The sequence below is a fragment of the Dasypus novemcinctus genome, chromosome 7, assembly GCF_030445035.2.
Source record: "Dasypus novemcinctus isolate mDasNov1 chromosome 7, mDasNov1.1.hap2, whole genome shotgun sequence".
Taxonomy (NCBI): Eukaryota; Metazoa; Chordata; class Mammalia; order Cingulata; family Dasypodidae; genus Dasypus; species Dasypus novemcinctus.
The window spans coordinates 18,693,877-18,704,191 of record NC_080679.1 but is presented as its reverse complement, the minus strand read 5'-3'; the positions used below and the strand labels follow the sequence as shown (position 1 = coordinate 18,704,191).

The 10,315-nt window shown below is 38.1% G+C and overlaps 1 non-coding gene across 1 annotated transcript; it reads left to right on the top strand.

Annotated features, from left to right (window-relative positions):
* The first annotated feature begins 9,600 nt into the window (after positions 1 to 9,600).
* On the top strand, positions 9,601 to 9,707 carry LOC111763699 (U6 spliceosomal RNA). Its single transcript, XR_002796518.1, has one exon. It is a non-coding gene; the product is annotated as a U6 spliceosomal RNA (small nuclear RNA).
* The last annotated feature ends 608 nt before the right edge of the window (positions 9,708 to 10,315 follow it).

Genomic DNA, 10,315 nt, shown 5'->3' with positions numbered 1-10,315 from the left:
ATCCAGACACTATAGTCAGGGCAGACAGTTCAGGAATTTGGCCGCTTGACAGAAGGCCCCAATCTGGGTGACTGAGTTAGACTCAGCAGTCGTTTCCCTATGCATGACTCTTTTGTCCTTCTATTTGAACTTACAATTAGTACTAGTGTTGGTAAGTGTACATTCAAGAGACAAATCTTTGGACTGTCCATGTGCCACCTGAGCCCTGAAACTCAACAGAGTTGTAACATCTACTCTCTCAATGAACCTACCCAGGACAATGAACTTACCCAGGACATCCCAGGACATCACCATCCCAGAGTCCTCAGGCTTGGGAAATGAACTATGGACTAAAATAAATGTACTAGTATTCTACTATAGTCTCCTTGTGAATCTAGCAATGGAAGAAATACCACAGTTGTGTAGGCAATGACCCATGGATGTTTTGGGGTTAGGGAGAAGGAAAAAAAGATGTAATAGGGGGGCATTTTGGGGACTTGGGAATCACCTGAATGACATTACAATGACAGATACAGGCCATTGTATACCCAGCCATAACCTACAGAGTTGAATGGCAGAGAGTGTAAACTACAATGTAAACTATAATCCATGCTTAGTGGCAATGCTCCAAAATGTGTTTATCAATTGCAATGAATGTACCACACTGATGAAAGATGTTGCTAATGTGGGAAAATGTGGGAGGTGCGGGGAGTGGGGCATATGGAAATCCCCTATATATGCTTTGTAACATTTATGTAATTGAAGTATCTTTTAAAAAATAAAAAAGTGGAAAAAAAGAGAAAAATATAGGGTATTCCCATATACCCACGCCTTCCCCCTCCCACACTTTTCCCCATTAACAACGTCTTTCATTAGTGTGGTACATTTGTTACAAGTGATGAACACATATTGAAGCATTGCTTCTAACCATCATCTGTAGTTTACATATGGTTTATACTTTGCTCTGCACAATTTTATAGGTTTTGACAAAATGTATAACGGCCTCTATCCATTATTTCAAGATCATGCAGAACATTTCCAATGTCCCCAAAATGCCCCATGTTATACCTTTTCTTTTCTCTCCTCTCCCCCACTTAGAACCTCTGGTGACCACTGCTTTTATATCAATGTTACAAGTTCTTCAATTTCTAGAATAATGATAAGTCTACTTTAGTCCATAGTTGCATTCCCCCCTTATGTTTGTTCATTCCTCAGTCATGAGGATTTTGGGATGGTGATGCCCATTCTGATTTCGATTGAGAGGGGGCTTATTTCCCATGGGGCAGATGAATGCAAGTGTCTTGCTTGTGGTTGTAGATATTCTGTTTTGAGGATGGGTGTTGTCCATTATCATCCTTTTGTTGGTTATCCTGGGTGTGTCCAATGAACTGGAGAGTAGATGTTGGCTGCAACTCTGCTGAGATTCAGGGCTCAACCAGCATATGAACAGATGGAAGATTTAAGTTTCTGGGACATACATTTAACAGGTATAGTGCCAATTATAGGTTCAAATAAAAGGGGTAAAAATGCCATGGGTTAGAAACTCCTATACACTAGGGGTAGGTTATTATATATTCTAAGGTAAGGCCCACTGACATGGAGCTGAATTCCTGAAATTGTCTGTCCTGCCTCTAGTGTCTCTATGTCTCTAAAGCCCTCAGGAACCCCCTGCTTGTGGCACTGTTTACTGGGGCAGTCAGGGAGATTCTCCTAAGACATGCATAAGTGTAACCTCTGGAATGATCTCCTGACTCACTTTGAAATGCCTTAGCTATAAAAACTCAGTTGTATTTAGTATTTCATCCTTTTGATCAAGGTCTTTTTCAGACACATTGCTGGTTGGGCCTTGGTAATAATCCCTTGGTACCAGGGAGACTCATCCCTGACTGTTGTGTCCCACATCGGGGGGAAGGTAGAGAGTTTATATGCTGAGTTTGGCTTAGAGAGAGGCCTCATTTGAAAAAAAGGAGGCATTCAGGCGATAACTCTTAGACAATATATAATACTACGTTAAATTTCAATTTCACAAGAACAAGGTTTGTAAATAAAATCATCAATATCAATGGCCTGGTATATTGGTCTTTCTTTCTTCACTAGGCACTACCTATGTACTCTAAGGATTCTTGCCACTCTATTAGAAAATGCAGAGGACTTCCAGGATGGGAATTCAGTATTCTTTCAGTTATTATGTGGGTCTCCACCCACTGAGACAACACCTCATGACCACTTGAACACATTGATATTCCATAGAGACATGCCCCAGATGCACCCCTCCCCACATGTCCTCCAACCAACTTCCTGCACCAGCAATCCTCCCCTGCCACAGTTATGACCCTTCTGCAATCCAAAACCTCCCCCAAAGCAGAGCCAAAAAATTAAATAAATTAAGAAAAAAACAAAATACAAAAAAATTTTTTGTGTTGTGTCTTTTATGATGATAAGATCTGTTATCTTTTACGTAGAGTTACAATTTCCACTGTATATTCCTCCAGTTTCTTATTTTTTCACTTTTTTTCCCAAAGACGCTTTAGGGTATGTCATATAGAAAATATAGAGGATTCCTGTAAACCCCACTCCTCTCCCTCTCACATTTTGACATCTTACATGAGTATGGTGCATTTGTTACAACTGATGAACAAATATTAAGCATTGCTACTAACTATGGTCACTGATTTATGTTATGGTTTACATTTGTACCATATACTTTGATAGGTTTTGATAAAATGTATATTGACCTGTATCCATTATTGCAAGATCATGAAGAATAATTCCAATGCTCTAAAAATTCCCTATGTTCCATCTATTCTTCTCTTCCACTCCCTCAGAACTTATGGAACCACTTAGCTTCAATTTTTGAAGAATAAGTATCATAGTTACATGCATTAATATTGAGGACTTGATATATTGGTCTGTTTTCTCTTAATAGGCACTGCTTATGTTCTGGAGAGATTTTTGCTCTTGTAATTGAGAACATGGCAGGCCTCCCCAGGATAGGAGTTCAATATTTTCTTGTTTATTGTGTGGGTCTCCACCCACTGGGATAACACCCTATGACAAGATGAACGCTTTCATATTCCAAAGAAGCATGTCCCAGATACACCTTAGTCCACATATTCCCCCATTCAATCCCCAGCACCAGTAATCCTCCCCCGCCATATTTGCCAAAAGAACATTCTCACCATTGTAGTTTTAACAACAAACTTACAAATTCCCAGAGTTTACCTATTCCTTCCTCCATCCCTTCCCCTAGTTCCATGGATAGTCCAACCCAACATGCAACCCAGCTTCCTCCCTCACATTCCAGCACCATTCACCCCACTCATATACAAGTACCACTATCACTCCCATCCACTGCCCAACCACCCCCTTCTACCTTACCATAAGTTTTGCCCATATTGAGCATGGCTCACAACATTCTATTCCTTGTTTGTCTCTGGATAACCTGTCTCCAGACTTTAGCCCTGTGAAACTGCTCAATTTGCTTAGGTCATATCAGTGAGGTCATGTAGTATTTGTCCTTTATTGACTGGCTTACTTCACTCAACATAAGGTCTTCAGGATTCATCCATGTTGTCCCATGTGTCAATACTTCTTTCCTTCTTCTAACTGAGTAATATTCTGTTTCATGTATATATCACAATATGCTTACCCATTCATTTGTTTATGGACTCTTGGGTTACTTCCAACTTTTGGCAATAGTGAATAATGCTGCTGTGAACATTGTTGTTCATACATCTGTTCATGTCCCTGTTTTTAATTCTTCTGGGTATATACCCAGCAGTGGGATTGCTGGATCATATAGCAATATTGTACTACTATCACCACCATCCATTACCAAAACTTTCCTTTATCCCAAATACAAACTCTACAATTTAAGCATAAACTCCTCATTCTGTACCTCTACCCTGGCCCTGGCACCCTATAGTCTAGTTTTTGAGTCTATGAATTTTCTTATTCTAATTATTTCATATCAGTGAGATCATTTGCCCTTTAATTCTAGCTTATTTCACTCAACATGTCATATTTATACTGTTCCTAAGTCAAACTCTAAAAGTTTATATTCAGGGAGATTGTTTCTATCCCTGACCTCTTCCTTCTCACTTCTTGCTCTTTCTAATGGTTATGATTTTGTTTTGATTTGGCTTGTTTTGTCCTCTCATATTTTTCCGTTCTTTTGCTATTAGAAATAGTGCTTCAATGGATACAGGTTAAGATTTTGAAATACATCTGTTTATTGGCAAAAAGTAATGGTGGAGATAAAATACAATGACTCATATAGGCACATAGTATAGCTTACTGACGACAAACATGCAAAGAAACAGATACATTACACAAACATTGGGTTGGATGATGCTGGTCTGTAAGGGGGAATACGGTGATGGGATTAGTTGGACTATCCATAGAACTGGGGGGGAATGCTGGAGAAGGAGCAGGTGAATCCTGGGGATTTGCAGTCTGTGGTTGAAACTACAATAGTGGGAATGCTTTTTTGGCAAATATGGCAGGAGAGGGTTACTGGTGTAGGGCATCGGGTGTAGGGGGATATGGGGGATAGGGCTCACCTGGGGCATGCCTATATGGATTATGTAAGTGTTCATCCTGTCGTAGTGTGTTATCTCAGTGGGTGGAGACCCACACAATAAACAAGAAAATATTAAACGCTATCCCGGGGAGTCCTGCTATGTTCTCAATTAGAGGGACAAGAATCTCTCAAGAACATAGGTAGTGCCTAATAAAGAAAACAAACCAATATTTCAAGCTCTCAATATTATTGCAAGTAACTATGAACCTTATTCTTCAAAAATTGAAACTTAGTGGCTATCATAGGTTCCAAGGGGAGGGAACAGGAAGAATAGAATAGATGCAAAATAGGGCATTAGAATTGTTCTGCATGACCTGGCAATAACAGATACAGGCCATTATACATTTTGTCAAAACCTACGAAACTGCACCTTACAAAATATAAACCATAATATAAACTACCCACCATGCTTAGCAATGCTTCAATTTTTGTACATCGATTGTAAAAAATGTAACTTCCACATGTAAAATGTTATTAATAGAGGAAAGTGGAAGAGGGAGAGAGCATTGGGTATATATATAAGAATCCTCTATATTTTCTATATGACTTTTCTGTAACCTAAAGTTTCTTTGAAGATAAAATGAAAAAGATAAGACACTGGGGCAACATGTGGAAGAAAGTGTCACTGTACATATAAGATAACAGATCTTATGTGATGAAAGACACAATGTGCATTTTTTATTTTGTTTTGAAATTTTTAAATTTTTCTAATTTTTATATTTCAATTGTTATCTTTAAACGATTATGATTTTATTTTGTTATTAATTTTATTTGGTTTATTTTGGCTTCATTTTTGGAGAGGTTTTGGATCCCAGAAGGGTCACAACTCTGGCAGGGGAAGATCACTGGTGTTGGGGATGGGGTAATGTGGGGAGCGGTGCACCTGGAGCATGTCTCTAAGTCATATGAATATGTTCCAGTGTTCGTGGGGCTTTGTCTTGGTGGGCGGAGATCCACACAACAATTGAAAGAATATTGAATTTCCATCCTGGGGAGTCCTGCTACATAGAATGGCAAGAATCCCTCAAGTACATGGGCAGTGCCTAGTGAAGGAAGACAGACTGTTAGACTAGGCCCTTGATATTGATGTTTGTACTTATGAACCTTTTCTTGTGAAATTGAAACAGCCTATTATTCTATATTGCCTAAGAGCTACCTCCTGAAAGCCACCTTGTTTCTCAAATGTGACCTCTCTCCAAGCCAAACTCAGTGTATAAATACAGTACTTTCTTCCCAGCATGGAACTTGCCTCCCGGAGGTGAACCTCCCTGGTACCAAGGGATTATTACCAAGGGCCAACTAGCAATGCCTCTGGAAAAGCACCTTGATCAAAAGGGGGAAATATTAAACACAAATGAGATGTTATGGCCAAGAGATTTCAGAGTGAGTCAGAAGGTCATTCTGGAGATTATGCTTATGCATGTCTCAGGAGGATCTCATTGACTGCCACAGAAAACAATGCCTGAAACAGTGGGGCTCCTGAGAGTTCTAGAGATATCTAGACATTATAAGCAGGGCAGACAGGCTCAGAAATTCGGCACCCTGTCAGTGGGCCTTTGGAATTTATGCTGCCCAGTGTAATAGAGTTAGACTCATTTATAGTTTCCCTATACATGGCTCTTCTGTCCCTTTTATTTGAACCTATAAATAGCACTATACTTGTTAAATAGATGTCCCAGAGACTTAAATCTTTAGTCTGTTCATGTGTTGGTTGAGTCCTGAATCTCAGCATAATTGTAACACCATTCTCCAGTTCATTGACTTCACCCAGGACAACTAACAAGGAGATGATGATGGACAATGCCCATTCCAAGGAAGAGAGAGTGTCTGCAATTGCAAGCAAGACAGTTCTATACATTTGCCCTAAATCCTCAAGATTGGGGAATGAACAATGAACTAAGGTAGACTTTATTATTCTATTATAGACATTATTATTCTAGCAATAGAAGAACTTGTATCATTGATACAAAGGCAGTGGCCAATAGAGGTTCTGAGGGGAGGGAGAAGGAAGAATATGTGTAACATCTGGGCATTTTTGGGACATTGGAATTGTCCTGCATGACATTGCAACATCAGATACAGGCCATTATACATTTTGTCAAAACGTATAAAATTGTGCGGGACAGAGTGTAAACTATATACTATGTTCCATGGTTAGTAGCCATGCTTCAACATGTGTTCATCAATTGTAGCAAATGTACCCCACTATTGAAAGATGTTAATATGGGAAAGTGAGGGAGGGGGAGAGGGTGGGGCATATGGGAATCCCCTATATTTTTTAGTGTAACATTTATGTATTCTAAAGCTTCCTTAAAAATAAAAAATAAAAAAACCAAACATTAAAAAAAAATATTGTTGGGTAAGAAAAGCAGGTTGCATGACTTTTTTGGGGAGATGTGCAATCATACAATAATATTCAAATACTGCATATATTTGTTAGTCCTGCCCAATGCTGCCGCCTGTGCTGGTCCTTCCCTGGGCACTGAGTGGATACCAAAACCCACACCTGGCTTTCTCACGTGACTTGTGAGACTGGGACTGGTGAGGCCTAAAGGGCTTTCCAGGCTGGAAGGTCACCCGAAACAATCCTGTGAGCTCGGCTGTGCCCCCACTTCCAGCTGCTGGGGATCTTTGAAAAGAAAGGACAGGTTTGGGCAGATGGAAAAATTCTGGTAATGGAAGGTGGTGAGGGTAGCACGATTATATGAATCAACACCACTGAAACGTGTACTTAAAAGTGGTTAAAATGGGAAATGTTACATGTTACTGTAATAAAAAAAGAAAAAAAGGACAAAAAAATTGAGATATATGTGTATATATATATATATAAAGAGAGAGAGAGAGACTGAAAAAGGGAAAGGGAGACTCTGAAGGATACAAATCGTAACAGGGTGAAGTCTGAGGGCAAAGAAGGAAAGAGAACTGGAATTGAGAATAAAGGTTGAACAGGACTTGAAGAATTTATTTGTATTGTTTTCTGTCATAAAAAATAATTATAATAAACAGCTTGGACTGATAGTCAGAAACTCGAGCAGAAACCCCATTTTCTCATCATCAGAGTGATGTGGGAAGGGAAAAACTCATATTATGAGAAGTGCAAATGAGGACCCTGTTGCTTTTTGAGTGGCTCTTCAAAATCAGTGGCACATTCATGATGGAATGCTAAGTAACTAAAAAAAAAAACAAAACAGAAAAAACACAAGACAACAAAAACAAAAAAACCCACACTCGCAATAAAAATGATATTCATGCTAGTTATTGCTACATATTAACATCATATGGATGCAAATGAAGACTAAAAGGGAATTCTGAATAGTAGTAGAATTGTGGAATTGTGAATGATCTTTTACCACTTTTTTTCAATTAGTGTAATATTGAAAAAATTATTAAATCAGTGAAGGCGTCCACCCCCTTGTTCTCTTGAAAGTCACTCAAAATAGAAAGGAGAATAAAAACTACAAGCATACACTTCATTTTTCACAAGGACCCTAACAGATACCTGTAAACATCTCTACAATATATGAAGGAAGACACATTGGGGAAGCCTCCTTACCATCTTTTCTGGCTGCCCCTCTTCCTACCCTGTTCTGCATGAAGTTTCCTGTGCTGCGTCTCTACTTGCAGGGTTCTGTTACCTTTTGGAATTAGGAATTTTGGAATATAGTTCATCTAACTGCCTTCAGATTTCAGCTCTCCGACGGGCCTACAAAAGAGTCTAGGTTTGAAAATTATCTAGCTTTTTCTTGTTAGGTTGGCCCTCAACTTAGTGGACCCAAATAAGGTTTTAACTAAAAATCAATCTATATTTTTGGAAGGAGAGGAGGCAGGAATGGGGATAATTCAGCTAAAATCCTCATCTGTCAAATAAAATTACTGTGGAAAATGCTTAGAACTGACAATTCAATAGATAGCAGTGGAGGAAAATACTAGAAGAATGTCCAAAGATTTGAAGGGGTTGCCTGTGAGAAGTAAGATGGAGGCAGTGAACGATTATGAGGGGGAGCCAGTATGAGAAGAAGCAAGAAACTGCTCTTTTATGTTTGAATTCTTGTAGCATTATACAGCTTTTTAAAACTTTGCAGGTATTAATTTGCTCAGGGCTTTTTAAGTATTATTATTATTATTTTTTACAAGTGAGGAAACTTTTTTAAATAAGAGGAAATTTAGTTGTTTCAATGAAATAAATATATAGGCAATGTAAAACATTCCAGTGATATAGAACTATAAGAAAGAAAAGAAAGAAAGCGAGGAAGGGAGGGAGGGAGGAAGGAAGGACAGAACTCATTATTTATAAACAATTGTGGTCAACATCTGGTGATAATTCTCCCAGCAACCTCTCCGTGGAATTACAAAGAAAAGGAAGATAGACAAATAAATAGATTGAGATATTATGAAGATCTATATCCATATGCTTATATACATATTAAATTATTAACAATTTTTCCTTTCTTAAAAATTATGTTACATTATTTACACTATTTACTCTAATATATATTATGTTTAATCTTTCCTTTTTCAAAAATCCTACATATATTTTTAATAATCAATGAATACACTTGTCTCCTTAAACTTCCCGTAGCTTCATTATTAGACAGAAATTAAAGATGAAACCCAGAGGGGTTAAGAGTTTTTCCTAAAATAACACAGCTAAATTATGACAGAGTTTGGACTACAACTCAAATTTTTGAACATCAGTATTCTTTTCTAACTCACTAGGTTGTTTCATTATCTGAATTTTAGACATCGTCAGCACTGTGAATGCTATTATAATGGATTTTCACTAGAGTTTTGCAGATGTACTTTCTGATACCATATGGGGTTTTGTCACAACAAACATTTAACAATTTTGAGAATTTCAGAGAGGAGAAAAATACTGTTAATGTAGATGAGGAACAAGAATGTGGGGTCTTTAAAGGTCAGATTATTGTGAGTACAGAATGTATGAATAACCAGATTGTTTTTCTTGTGATGGATTTCTTTTAAAATTTATTTTTTAAAGAAGCTTTAGATTACATAAATATTAGTTAAAAAATATAAGGGTGCTCGCTTCGGCAGCACATACACTGAAATTGGAACGATACAGAGAAGGTTAGCATGGCCCCTGTGCAAGGATGACACGCAAATTCGTGAAGCGTTCCATATTTTCACAAAACGAGACACAGATTCTGGGTGCTGCTGACAAGAATATAAGCAGCCACAGAAGAACACACAGCGAATGGACATAGAGAGCAGACAACTGGGGGGTGGGGGGTAGGGAGGGGGATGGAGAGAGGGAAAAAAAATATATATATATATATATATAAGGGATTCCCATATGTTCCACCCCCTACCCCTCATACTTTCCCGCATTTGTTACAATTGAACAAATATTGAAGCATTGCTATTAACTATGGATTATAGTTTACATTATAGTTTACATTCTGTCCTGCACAATTTTGTAGGATATAATGGCCTGTATCCGAAATAGCAATGTCATGCAGGACAATTCCAAAGTCCCCGAAATGCCCCCATGTTATACCTATTCTTCCCTCTCCCTCCCCTCAGAAACTCTGCTGCCCGCTGCCTTTTTACCAATGATAGAAGTTCTTCCATTGCTAGGAAAATAATAAGTCCATAATAGAATAATAGTAAGTCTCCTTTAGTCCATTGTTCAACCAGATTTTTAAATTAATAAAGCTAAGAATTATACCAAACAAGCTAGATATAATTAATATTTATTCTGTTTTTCACAGTGACTGGTAAAAAGGGTGTCTG